This window comes from Acomys minous, assembly GCF_964271855.1.
Source record: "Acomys minous genome assembly, chromosome: 19".
Lineage (NCBI taxonomy): Eukaryota > Metazoa > Chordata > Mammalia > Rodentia > Muridae > Acomys > Acomys minous.
This window is the reverse complement of record NC_140499.1, coordinates 413848-426844: the sequence shown is the minus strand read 5'-3', so window position 1 is coordinate 426844 and position 12997 is coordinate 413848. Positions and strand designations below refer to the sequence as shown.

Sequence of the window (12997 nt, the reverse complement as noted above, 5' to 3'; positions counted from 1 at the left end):
TGTCCACACTTCCTCCAGGTTCTTAGATTAGATCATCTGGGTTTACCACTTTAGATCTGTGTCTAGGGGTGATATCCACATCTGCTTGGTCCCCTGTGATGGCCCTGGGTTTCTCTGTGGACTGTAGTCTCAGATCTATGTTCCCTGTTCCCCCTGGGGCAACGGGTCCATGAATGATCTGAGAGGAAGACAGGGGGTGCAGGTGAGGCTAAAACTCTTGGTTCTGGTTTTAGGATTTGCACTCCTGCTCACCTGGACACAGGCCCCTGGGGCTTTCTCATGACTAGTGGGTTGGTCTGGCATCAGATCCATCCATTCTCTTATACACAGCCCACAGTTCAGTCTCAGATACAAAGCTCCCATTTAACAATGGCAGCTGTCCCACTGCCAGGAAGAGTGCACCCTTACTCTAAAGTCTTAGAACAGACCAGACAAGCTGTAAGCACAGCTTTAGCACTGCAGCTGGTGGGTGTATCCCCACCTGCCTGTTCTCCTGTCGAGCTCTGGGACTTTTTAAAGACTGGTGAGCCCAGAAACATGCCCTCTGATTCCCCTGTACTTAGTATGGTCCAGATCTTCCAGACACCGTGCCAACCACACCTACAGGCGGGTCACCATGCTAATCACCTCAGTAGGTGGGGATTTGCCTTTGCTTCTGTTTACTCGCTTGGATGGCTGCAAGCCTGGTGGCTGCTCCTCAGGGCAGTCCGTGCTCACTGCACTGGCTCTGCAACTTTCTTTGGGTTCCCAGAAATAAGCTCTGTTCCCACTGGGCCTAGTAATGTCCAGATTTTCCAGGCAGCACGCCAATCACCTCAGCCAGCGGAACCTTGCCTGCTCTAGGCTACCCATTTGAGAGTCTCACTGTGGACACCCAGAAGCATGCTCTCTGTTCCCCCAAGACCTGTTTCTGTCCAGCTCTTCTGGAATCCCCGGCAATCGCCTCAGTAGGCGGGGCCTTGTCAGCGATCTGTGCTACCCGTTTGAGTGTCTCCAGGCACAGCAGCTGCTCTCTAGGGGGTCTGTGTTCTGAGTGGGTTCAGGGTCTCACTGTGGGCCCCCAGAAGCACACTCTCTGTTGCCCTAGACCTACTTCTGTCCATCTCTTCTGGAATCCCCAGTAATCGCCTCAGTAGGCAGGGCCTTGCCAGTGATCTGCGCTACACTTTTGAGTGTCAGCAGGTGTGATGGCTGCTATCTAGGGTGTCTGTGCTCTGTGTTGGTTCAGGGTCACACTGTGGACCTCCAGAAGTTCGCTCTCTGATCCCCCTGAACTTGTTACTGTCCAGGTCTTCCAGATACTGCGCCAAACTCCTCTGAAGGCAGGATCTTGCCTGTATCCCAGCTACCTGTTTGTGCGGCTGCTGCCGCTACAGATCTCCTTGCCAGTTGGTCCGTGCTCTCCGCGCATTCTGGGATGTGCAGGATTTCTGTAGTTTATTTCTGTTGAACAGTGGAATTCTCTCACTGTGGTGGAGTTGGAAGCTTAGTGTTCCTGGTTAAGAAAATAGTCCAAATCTCTGACTCGATTACTCAGGCTTTTACACAAGGTCCATCCCACTCGCTGCCATATTGCATCTCTCTCTGAACTTAAATTTTAAACATTATATTTAATAAGCAAATTATTAATCTTTAGATAAAAGTTTACAGATATATGCTGGAGATGCACTTTTAACATCTTTATTAAGGAAACATTGTTTAAAATCTTATTTTCTATAAGTCTATTACTGTTGGAGATCAGTTTCTTAAGTTGGTTCATTTCATTTGCTGTTAGAATGGCTCTGGCCTTAAATTACAAGCATAACTATTTCTTATAGATTTTAAAGATTTTAAGCAAGATATACAGAACACAATAATTTTATACCTTTAAAACCAATAAGAAACAAATGTAGTAAAACAGACAAAATTTTTCTTTTATTTTATAGCATAATTTAAAATGATCTTATGCCTAAATGTTAAATGCTAAAGGCAGAACCTGTGAAAGATAGTAGAGAAACTAGGAGTATCTGAGTTGGCATCCTGCCCAGGATGTTTCTGCGCAGAAGCCACTGATGAAAATGCACAGCCTTTATAGTGAAAGTTGTTCAGAACCCATCACCAAGGAGTCCAAGGATGACTAGGACTGAAAAAGACCTTACCAGTGGCTTTATCTGGTCAATGCTTACCACGAAGTTCCTGGAAAGACCCATCATATTACCTCTCATTTTTTAGCCACCTAATTTTTTGCCATATTTGAGGGATTTAGGCTGGCTGGAGTTTAGAGCACATCATTAAGAGTTCAGGCAGCCCTGGGCTTCCTGCCAGTTTGATCCAGGCAGCCTAGCTCCAAGGACAGAGCTAGTTTATCAGTTTTTGTTGTTTCTTTTTCTTGTAAATCATTGAAATGAGTTAGAACCAAATACCAGCAGATGAAAATTTGTTCTTTTTTCTCCAACAGATTATAATATATAAAATAACATTTAAACAACAGACAAAGACAAGAATAAAAAGTGACAAGTTTTTTTTTCTCCACTATTAGGGACAAGTTATGTGCCCTAGTCCTTCAGTCCATCCAGTAGTCTAAGCCAACAGTCAAGGGGGCTGATTCTTTCTGTCTCATAGCAAGAAGGTCCAAACAAATAGACACAAATAAACAAAAACAGAAAACAGTGCCAAAAAGCCACAATAGTCTGGAATACACCAAAACCAGAACCAAATGAGCGATCAGTCCCGGTGATCAGGTGGGCCAAGAGCGCTTCCCAAGTGGAGGGGGATTGACTGCCCCTCCTGGAGGTCAGGAACATCTTCTAGCCTCCCCATCAGGAGTCAAGAAATACACTATCTCCTGGCACAGGCAAAGAACAACCTTGACATTGTGACTAACTCAAATGCTCGAGTTTTAAAGCAAAACTAAAAACGGAGAGACAAGAGAGACAGACAAAGAGGACAGACAAAAAAGAGTGGTGGCCACCTTACCTAACTCCTTGATTAGAATCCCGGTCTGCGAGCTGACTCTTCAGGCAGAGGAGATTTACAGCCTTTGGCCTTAATAGGGTTCCTTAAGAGAAGACTGCATAGGCTGACTTTTACATTTCCCCAGACTTTTTCTAAGTTTTCTTTTTTTTAAAGAAAATTTTTTACCTTTACCTAATACATTTTTAATATCCTCATAAAAGTATATAACACACAAGATATCATTAATCAAATTTCAATAGGAAAAGGCAGTGACAGGGACATTTTTCGGGCCCAAAAGACCTATAATAATCATGAAGGCAATCCCCTACCCATTGCCAGCATTTTTTGTCCACAGTGCCCTTTTTGGAAACTAAGGGTAAATATCATTAATAAAGAGAAAAAAATTTACTAAGTCTTTTTTCTTTATCCGCATTCCTCATGTTTTGAGGGAGCTTTTAAGTCCCTTGATAAATAATTTATGTCTGCTAAGAGATTGTCCAATATGTATTGCTGTCGCTTACCTTGTTCGATCTGTCTCACGATTGGGAAGTCGTGGTGATGCAAGCTGATCTGTATCATGGGCGGGTATTCTGTGGAGATCCAAGTCGATCTGTCCCATGGGCATGAAGTCTGGGGTGATCCAAGCTGATCTATCTCATAGGCACGAAGTCCGTGGTGATCCAGGGTGTCCTTGAAGGGTGATGGACTGGTGAGTGCACCTTTCCTCGAGCCTGTCATTAGGTGCCAGTTGCCCCGTCCTGCAGGGTTCGACTAAAACTCAGGAGGGAGGTCACCTATTGAGAATGCAAGACACAAGAAAGGAGAGCAAGTCTGATTGATCAAATTCTCAATCTTTATTAGTCAGACAGCAGCTTATATAGTTCAGAAGGCAGGGAAGCATATTGCTATAGCAACCCAGCTGCAGGCTTTTCTCAAAACATAGGGAATTCCAGGCAGGGTCATAATGTCCTGCCACACAGGGTATCCTGCTTTGTCTTCATCTAGCTTTAGTCTAACTGTTGACTCACAACAGGGTCACTCCATCCCTATTGTCTTAAGCTGCTGATTCACAACAGGGTCAGCTAGTTTCTAGTGAAAGGTAAGCTCTGGGAAAGACAGAGACTTAAAGGTGCAGACTTAGACAAGATGGCTGAACATTGGCCATATGCCCTATCATCCCCGACAAGAAAAAATAGTGTATTGTAAAGCATCCCCCAGTCAACAAAAATCCTGTTTCTAATGAAATTAAATAAATCCTTCCTTCACACTAAAAAGGTGTTTCTTTGGTCAGAAAATATGTAAAAACAGTCAGTTTTTCAAGGCATAGTACTTCTACATGAGTGTATGTTCAAGAAGAAACAGACAGTCACACATATTTTTCAAAGCAATGTCATTATTTTTGTGAAAAATGAAAATGCTCAAAACACACCTGTGAGAGCTTCTCTCATTAAAACTAAGATCCCCATTCATGAAAAAGATAGAACAACAGTGATTTCACTAAGTCCCTAAAAACGGGCAGCATAGACACAAATAGTTTATTTTAAAACATCACCCGTCGGCAAAAATTCTGTTTTTAACGAAATTGAATAAATTATCCCTTCACGATTAAAAGTTGTGGTTTTTTGGGTCGGAAAATGTGTAAAAACAGTCAGGTTTTGAAGGCACAGTACTTCTAGGTGACAGCAAAGTCACTATTTTTGTGAAAAAATGAAAACACTCAAAACACACCCGTGAGAGCTTCTCTCACTAAAAGTAAGCTCTCTGATCATGAAAAAGTGAGAAAGCAGTGATTTCACTAAGTTCCTTAAAACGGTGGCATAGACCAAAAATAGTGTACTGTAAAGCACCCCCCCCCCCAAATCAGGAAAAATCCCGTTTCTAACAAAATTGAATAATTATTTCCTTCAGATTAATAAGTTGTTTCTTTTATGAGAAAATGTGTAAAAACAGTCAGTTTTCAGGCACAGTACTTCTACCGGACAGTATGTTCGGGAGTTCAAGGCAAATCACTAATTTTGTGAAAAAATGAAAATTCTTAAAACGCACCTGTGAGAGCTTCTCTCTTTAAAACTAAGCTCCCTGATCATAAAAATGTGAGAAAAACAGTGATTTCACTAAGTACCCAAAGATGGGGTGTGCAGAGACAAAAATAATGTATTGTAAAGCATCCCCTAGGCAGGAAAAATCCTGTTTCTAACAAAATTGAATAAATTCTTTATTTACATTAAGAAGTTGTTTCTTTTGTCAGAAAATGTGTAAAAACAGTCAGATTTTCATGGCACAGTACTTCTAAGTGACAGAATGTTCGAGAAGAAATACACAGTATCACATATATTTCAAGGCAAAGTCACTATTTTTGTGAAAAATGAAAACACTCAAAAGATACCCACCCATGAGAGCTTCTCTCATTAAAACTAAGCTCCCTGATCATGAAAAGTGAGAAAAACAATAATTTCACTAAGTAACCAAAAATGGGGGATATAGACCAAAAATAGTGTACTGTAAGCATTCTACCTAAGGAAAAAAACTCATTTCTAACGTAATTGAATAAATTCTTCCTTCACATTAAGAAGTTGTTTCTTTGATGAGAAAATGTGAAAAACAATCAAATTTTCAAGGCACAGTACTTCTTCATGGCAGTATGTTTGAGAAAAAACACACAGTAAAGCCTATTTTTAAGGCAAAATCACTAATTTTGTGAAAAAATGAAAATGCTCAAAACACACTCGTGAGAGCTTATCTCTTTAAAACCAATCTCCCTGATCATAAAAAATGAGAACAACAGTAATTTCACCAGATACCAAAAGACGGGGGTGCAGAGACCAAAATAGTGTATTGTAAAGCATAATCCCCGTTTCTAAGCAAATTGAATAAATTCTTCATATACATTAAGAAGTTGATTTTTTGGTCAGAAATTGTATAAAAACAGTCAGATTTTCATGGCAAAGTACTTCTAAGTGACAGAATGTTCGAGAAGAAACACACAGTATTACATATATTTCAAGGCAGGTCATTATTTTTGTGAAAAATGAAAATACTCAAAACACACCCATGAGAGCTTCTCTCACTAAAACTAAGATCCCTGATCATAAAAAAGTGACACAAGCTGTGATTTTGCTAAGTACCACAAAAGAGTGGCATAGACCAAAAAGTGTGTACTGTAAAGCACATTTCTTCAACCCTCATGATAAGAAGTTGTATCTTTGGTTAGAAATTGTAAAAACTGTCAGTTTTTAAGGCATAGGACTTCTTCGTGACAGTATGTTTTGGAAGAAACACAAAGTAATGCATATTTTCAAGGCAATGTCACTATTTTTCTGAAAAAAAATGAAAACAATCAAAACACACCCATGAGAGCTTCTCCCATTAAAGCTCCCTGATCATGAAAAAGTGAGGAATCAGTGACTTCACTAAGTTCCTTAAAACGTGTGTCATAGACCAAAAATAGTGTATTGTAAGCATTCTACCTAGGGAAAAATCTTATTTTTAACGTAATGGAATAAATTCTTCCCTCACATTAAGAAGTTGTATTTTTGGTCAGAAAATGTGTAAAAACTGTCAGTGATCGAAGGGACAGTACTTCTAGGTGACAGCGTGTTTGAAAAGAAACACACAGTAAGGCATATTTCTCAAGGTAAAGTCACTATTTTTCTGAAAAAATTAAAATGCTCAAAACACACCTGTGAGTGCTTCTTGCATTAAAACTAAGCTCCCCGATCATGAAAAAGTGAGAAAAAAGTGATATCACCACGTCCCTAAAAACAGGGGCATAGACCAAAAATAGTGTATTTTAAAGCATCCCCCAGTCAGCAAAAATCGTGTTTCAAATGAAATTGAATAATTTCTTCCTTCAGGTTAAGAAGTTGTTTCTTTGGTGAGAAAATTTGTAAAAACAGTCAGTTTTCAATGTACAGTACTTCTACGTGACAGTATGTTAAAGAGAAACACACATTAATGCATATTTTTCAAGGCAAAGTCACTATTTTTGTGAAAAAATAAAAATGGTCAAAACACACCTGTGAGAGCTTCTCTCATTAAAATTGAGATCTCTGATCATGAAAAAGTGAGAAAAACAGTGATTTCATTAAGTCCCTGAAAATAGGCAGAATAGACCAAAAATAGTGTATTGTACAGCATGCCCCAGTTGGCAAAAATCGGGTCCTTATGAAATTCTACAAATTCTTCCTTCATGTTAAGAAGCTGATTCTTTGGTAGAAAATGTGTAAAAACATCAGTTTTTGAAGGCATGGTACTTCTAGGTGACAGCGTGTTCGAAAAGAAACACACAGGAACACATATTCTTAAAGGCAAAGTCACTATTGTTGTGAAAAATGGAAAATGCTCAAAACACACCTGTGAGAGCTTCTTTCTTTAAAACTAAGCTCCCTGATCATAAAAAAGTGAGAAAAACTGTGATTTCACTAAATCCCTAAAAACGGGGGGCAGAGGAAAAATAGTTTATTGCAAAGCATCCCCCAGACAGCAAAAAAGCTGTTTCTAATGAAATTGAACAAATTCTTCCTTCACATTAAGAAATTGTTTCTTTGGTCAGAAAATATGTAAAATCAGTTAATTTTTGAAGGCACAGTATTTCTAGGTGACAGTGTGTTTGAAAAGAAACACACAAGAATGCATATATTTCAAGGCAAAGTCACTAATTTTGTGAAAAATGAAAACACTCAAAAGACACTCGTGAGAGCTTCTCTCATTAAAACTAAGCTCCCTGATCATAAAAATGTGAGAAAAACAGTGATTTCACTAAGTACCCAAAAACGAGGGGCATAGACCAAAAAGAGTGTACTGTAAAGCATCCCAGCATGGGAAAAATCCCATTTCTTTGGTCAGAAACTGTGTAAAAACAGTCCGTTTTTCAAGGCACAGTACTTCTTCATGACAGTATATTCTAGAAGAAATACACAGTCATGCATAGTTTTCAAGGCAACGTCACTATTTTTCTGAAAAAAATGAAAATGCTCAAACAAACCCGTGAGAGCTTCTCTCATTAAAACTAAGATCCCTGTTCATGAAAAAGTGAAAAAAAAAAAAAAAACCCTGTGATTTCAGTAAGTCCCTAAAACAGGGGACAGAGAAAAATAGTGTATTTTAAAGCATCTCCCAGTCGGCAAATATCCCGAACCTAATGGAATTGAATAAATTACTAAAACAGGGGGAAGAGAAAAAAATAGCATATTTTAAACTGTCCCCCAGTTGGAAAAAATCCTGTTTCTAACAAAATGAATAAATTCTTCCTTCAGGTTAAAAAGTTGTTTCTTTGGAGAGAAAATGTGTAAAAAAAAGTCAGTTTTTCAAGACACAGTACTTCTATGTGACAGTATGTTCAAGAAGAACCACACAGTCACACATATTTTTCAAGGCAAAGTCACTATTTTTGTCAAAAAATAAAAACGCTCAAAACACTCCCATGAGAGCTTCACTTATTAAAACTAAGATCCCTGTTTATGAAAAAGATAGAAAAAGAGTGACTTCACTAAGTCCCTAAAATGTGCTGCAGAGTCAGAAATAGTTTATTTTAAAGCATCCCCCAGTCAGCAAAAATTCTGTTTCTAATGAAATTGAATAAATTCTCCCTTCACATAAAGAAGTTGTTTCTTTGGTCAGAAAATGTGTAAAAATAGCCAGACTCTTAAGGTACAATATTTCTAGGTGACAATATGTTCAAGAAGAAATACACAGTAACAAATATTTTTTCAAGGCAAAGTCAGAATTCTTGAATCTCCACATATACTCTTTCTAAAGAGAACTGAACACACTGAGGAAAGAATTGGGCGAGCTACTGTGAATAAATCTAACCTTCCCTGATCACAGGGAAGCAAGAGAAATGCTGATTACACCAAACACATTTATATACTCAGAACCTGTACAACAGTGCAGACAGGCAAAAGTAGTGCACTCTAAGAATGTCTCTTTAGGCAAAAAATCTGTTTCTGACAAAGTTGAACAAATGCATCCCAGAAGTTGTTTCCTGATTAGAAAATATTGAAAAACTGTAGTTTTTGCAAGCACTGTACTTGTACCAATGTTTTTCTTAAAGGTGAAATGGCAAAGTAATGTATGGTTCTGCAAGCACATACACTGTTTTTAAGGAAATGTGAACACACTGAGGAAACACTTTTGGGAGCCACTGTGACTAAATCAAAGCTTCCCTGGTCTCAGGGAAGCAAGAGAAATGCTGATTTCACCAAACACAGTTACACACTCAGAACCTGTATAACTGAGCAGATAGGCACAAGCAGTGCACTCTAACGCATGTCTGTTTAGGCAAAAAACCCGTTTCTGACAAAGTTGAACAAATGTATCTCAGAAGTGTGCAACATGTTTCCGGAGTTAGAAAATGTTGAAAAACTGTCGATTTTGCAAGCACTGTACTTGTACACATGTTTTTGCTGAAGGGTGAAATGGCACAGTAATGCATGTTTTTGCTACCAAATACACTGTTTCTAACTAAAAGTGAAACCACTGAGGCAACACTTGTGGGAGCTACTGTGCCTATAACTAAGCTTCCCTGCTCACAAAGAAGCAAGAGAAATGCTGATATCACCAGACACAATTACATATTCAGAACCTGTATAACTGCGCAGATACACAAATGCAATGCAAAAAAAATGCAGGTATATTTTGGCAAAATATCAGTTTCTGATGGAGTTCAAGAAATGCATCTCTGAAGTGTGCAACTTGTTTCCTGTGTTGAAAACATCAAAAAATTGTCGTTTTTGCAAGCCATGTACTAGTACACATGTGTTTGCCTAGGGTGAAATGGCACAGTACTGCATGTTTTAGCAAGCACATACACTGCTTCTAAGGAAAACTGAACACACTGAGTAAACATTTGTGGAATTACTGTGACTAAATTTATGCTTCCCTGGTCACAGGGAAGCAAGAGAAATGCTGATTTCACCAAAAAAGTTACACACTCAGAATCTGTACAACTGTACAGATAGATAAAAGTAGTGCACTCTAATGAATGTCTAATTAGGCTAAAACTTGTTTCTGACAAAGTTGAACAAATACATCTCAGAAGTTTACAACTTGTTTCCTGAGTTAGAAAACGTCAAAAAACTGTTGGTGTTGCCAGCACTATACTTCTAAACATGTTTGCTGAAGGGGGAAATGGCACAGTAGCTCATGTTTCTGCAAGCACATACTCTGTTTCTAAGGAAAATTGAACACAATGAGAAATCACATGTGGGAGTTTCTGGGACTAAAAATAAGGTTCCGTGCTCACAGGGAAGCAAGAGAAGTGCTGATTTCACCAAACAAACTCTGAACGGAGTTCTCTGAACAGAGAAACTGCACAGTAACGCATGTTTCTGCTTGCAAATACAGTGCTTTTGAAGAAAACTCAACACCCTGAGGAACTATGGTCCATCCATTGTGGAATGGACACTTGCGTTATGGGTCCCATCTTGACAGCCATTTTCTCTGCTTGCTTTCTTGCCTCCATGTAGGAGGGAGAGGCCAGAAGGAAGATTCTTCTTGGAGAAAAAAGCCAGCCCATCTGGACCAACAGATGAAGCTTCATCCTCACAGCATAAGAAGACGACCCTCCCCTCCTGACCCACAGGTGGTACTCCCCCTACCTCCCAGCCCTCTTTCACTAACCCTGACAAAATAAAATAAAGTGAATAAATCGATAAAGAATTAGTTTCCATGTATTTATTTGTTTCTCGGCTTGTCTGGCTGTGCGTGCATCTGTCTGTGGACTACTGGTACGCACGAGGAGTGTGTCAGAACACCCGGTACTCTTAACTGCTGAGACATGATTCTCCTGGTGCATGAGTTCAGTTTGCTTTCAGAGGGAATGTTTTAGAACTCCAAGAAAAGGAAAACAACAACAACCAAAAAAAAACCAAAAAACAAAAAACAAAAAACCCTCGCTCGCTCCAGTTGAAGATCTGGTCTTTAAGGTTTACTTAGAAAGAACCACCTGTGACTCCTCTAGTCTTCCTCTTGCAATGTAATCCCACAATGTGAGGATAAAAATCAAAGGAAGGCTTTGCTTGACTCATTGTTTCCTTCGGAAGTAAAGAGGAACCCCCACACACACTTCTTCCCGAAGAAAAGTGATTTTTCCACCCTTTTAGGAGGGGTAGGGGGTGGGCGGGTTCAAGACAGAGGTTTCCTCTGTGTGACAGCTCCTGGAATTCACTCTGTAGACCAGGCTCACGGAGATCTACCTGCCTCTGCCTCCAGACTGAGTGCTGGCTAGACTTTCCACTGTCTTAAGGCACAAGATGTGTGGAGAGAGCTGCCCCTTTGTAGCTCACATTTTGAGTGTGTGTGGGGGGGGCTGGGGTGGGGGGGTCGGGGGATCTTTACCAGTGGAGACCAAGATAGGTTAAGTCCTCCTGGTGTTGAGAGAGACCTGCTCCTGTTCCTGTTCCTGTTGGGTCGCATAACTATATTTTTGTTTCAGGCACACCAGCCACATCATCGTCTCAGGGCTAGGGTTTGGTTTTTGTACTTTTTTTTTTTATTTCATGAATGAGAAACTCTTTGGCTCAGCTGCTTGCAACAGCCAGGCATGCCGAGAGCCATCCTGTTCAAGGCGCTCATTAGGCATGTGGGCTTTCTTGGAGGTGATCCTGTACTGTGATGCACCTTCAGAATTGCTTCCGACTTCTGAGAACAAGGCAGGCATGAAAGTGTCAGATAACCTTAGACCTGGAGTTAAAGACAGACAGGTGGGAGCTGCCATGTGGGAGCTGGGAATTGAGCAGACAGTGCTCTTAACCTCTGAGCCGTCTATCTCCAGCCCCCGCCCATCTTTGTTTTTCTTTTTCTTTTTTCAGTTTCTTTTAACCAAGCACACTCCCGATGGATGAAAGCGTACAGTTGGCCTAGACACTCGCTACCTGACTGACTGTTTGTTCGATTAGGTTTGTTCGATTAGGTTTGCGGAGGGACAGGGCTCTCAATTTAATTGAATTTTTATTTCTTACCATGCCTTCCAATCATAGTTGCCTATCCTCAAACTCATTATGGTCTATATACAACCCAGTGAGACTTCATTGTCCTCCTATGGCCCAGATGCATGGCAGGCCCTGCTACTTGGTTTCCTTTGGTTTGGTTTGAGGCAGGCAGGCAGACAGGCAGACAGGCTGGCTGGCTGGCTGGCTGGCCAGCCTCGAACTCACAGTGATCTGTCTGCCTCTACCTCCAGAGTGCTGGGAATTCAAGGCAGGCCCTGCTATTTGAAAAGTTTGAAAATCAGGCACCACACATAAGAGCCATTTGGCTATTCTTTGAATACGGACACTTTCCTTAGGAACACAAAGTTAAACCCAAAGTACGCAGAAGGAATGGTATAACAACTTAGAATTGCTTACGTACAGACAGGTGCCTTGACTACCACTAGCTGACATGACTCTGTCATGGAAGCTGGACTTCTAGGGGATTGATTTCTTTTTATTTTTTTATTTTTGGCTTTTTAGAGACAGGGTCTCTCTATGTAGCCTTGGCCATCCTGGACTCACTTTGTAGACCAGGCTGGCCTCGAACTCATAGCGATCCGCCTGCCTCTGCCTCCCGAGCGCTGGGATGAAAGGCGTGCGCCACCACGCCCAGCTGGGGATTGATTTCTTGCTGCTATTTTTTCCCTCAGCTTCCTTGACGTGATTTGATAAAAATTGTTAATGAGTAGATGGGCACTTTGGGGATTTAAACTAGAAATGGTTGGTTAAATGCGTGATTCTTTTAGGATTACACACACACACCTTTAAAAATAATTAACACAAAACAATTCATTCTGTCTTTGTAACTGCATTCATTGGAGCTTTTCATGTTTCATCCAAGTGTGTGTGTGTGTGTGTGTGTGTGTGTGTGTCTGTGTGTGTATGTGTGTGTGTGTGTGTGTGTGTGTGTGTGTGTGTACGGAGTGGGGGGAAGGGGGAGAGAGAGAGAGAGAGAGAGAGAGAGAGAGAGAGAGAGAGAGAGAGAGAGAGAGAGAGAAGGCTCAATTTTCATTTTTATTTCTTTTTTCTTTTTCTTTTTTTGGTTTTTGAAACTGGTGTGAGCCACCATGCCTGGCTCAGCTAAATTTTAT

At 40.4% G+C, this 12997-nt stretch overlaps 1 long non-coding RNA gene across 2 annotated transcripts in view; it reads left to right on the top strand.

The window, feature by feature from the left end:
• LOC311589821 overlaps positions 1-10593 on the top strand; it is a 58364-nt gene extending 47771 nt beyond the window's left edge. For both annotated transcript variants that reach the window (XR_014776651.1, XR_014776652.1), the window contains exon 6: positions 10401-10593. This is a non-coding gene — a long non-coding RNA (uncharacterized lncRNA). The remainder of the gene's footprint in view (positions 1-10400) is intronic.
• The last annotated feature ends 2404 nt before the right edge of the window (positions 10594-12997 follow it).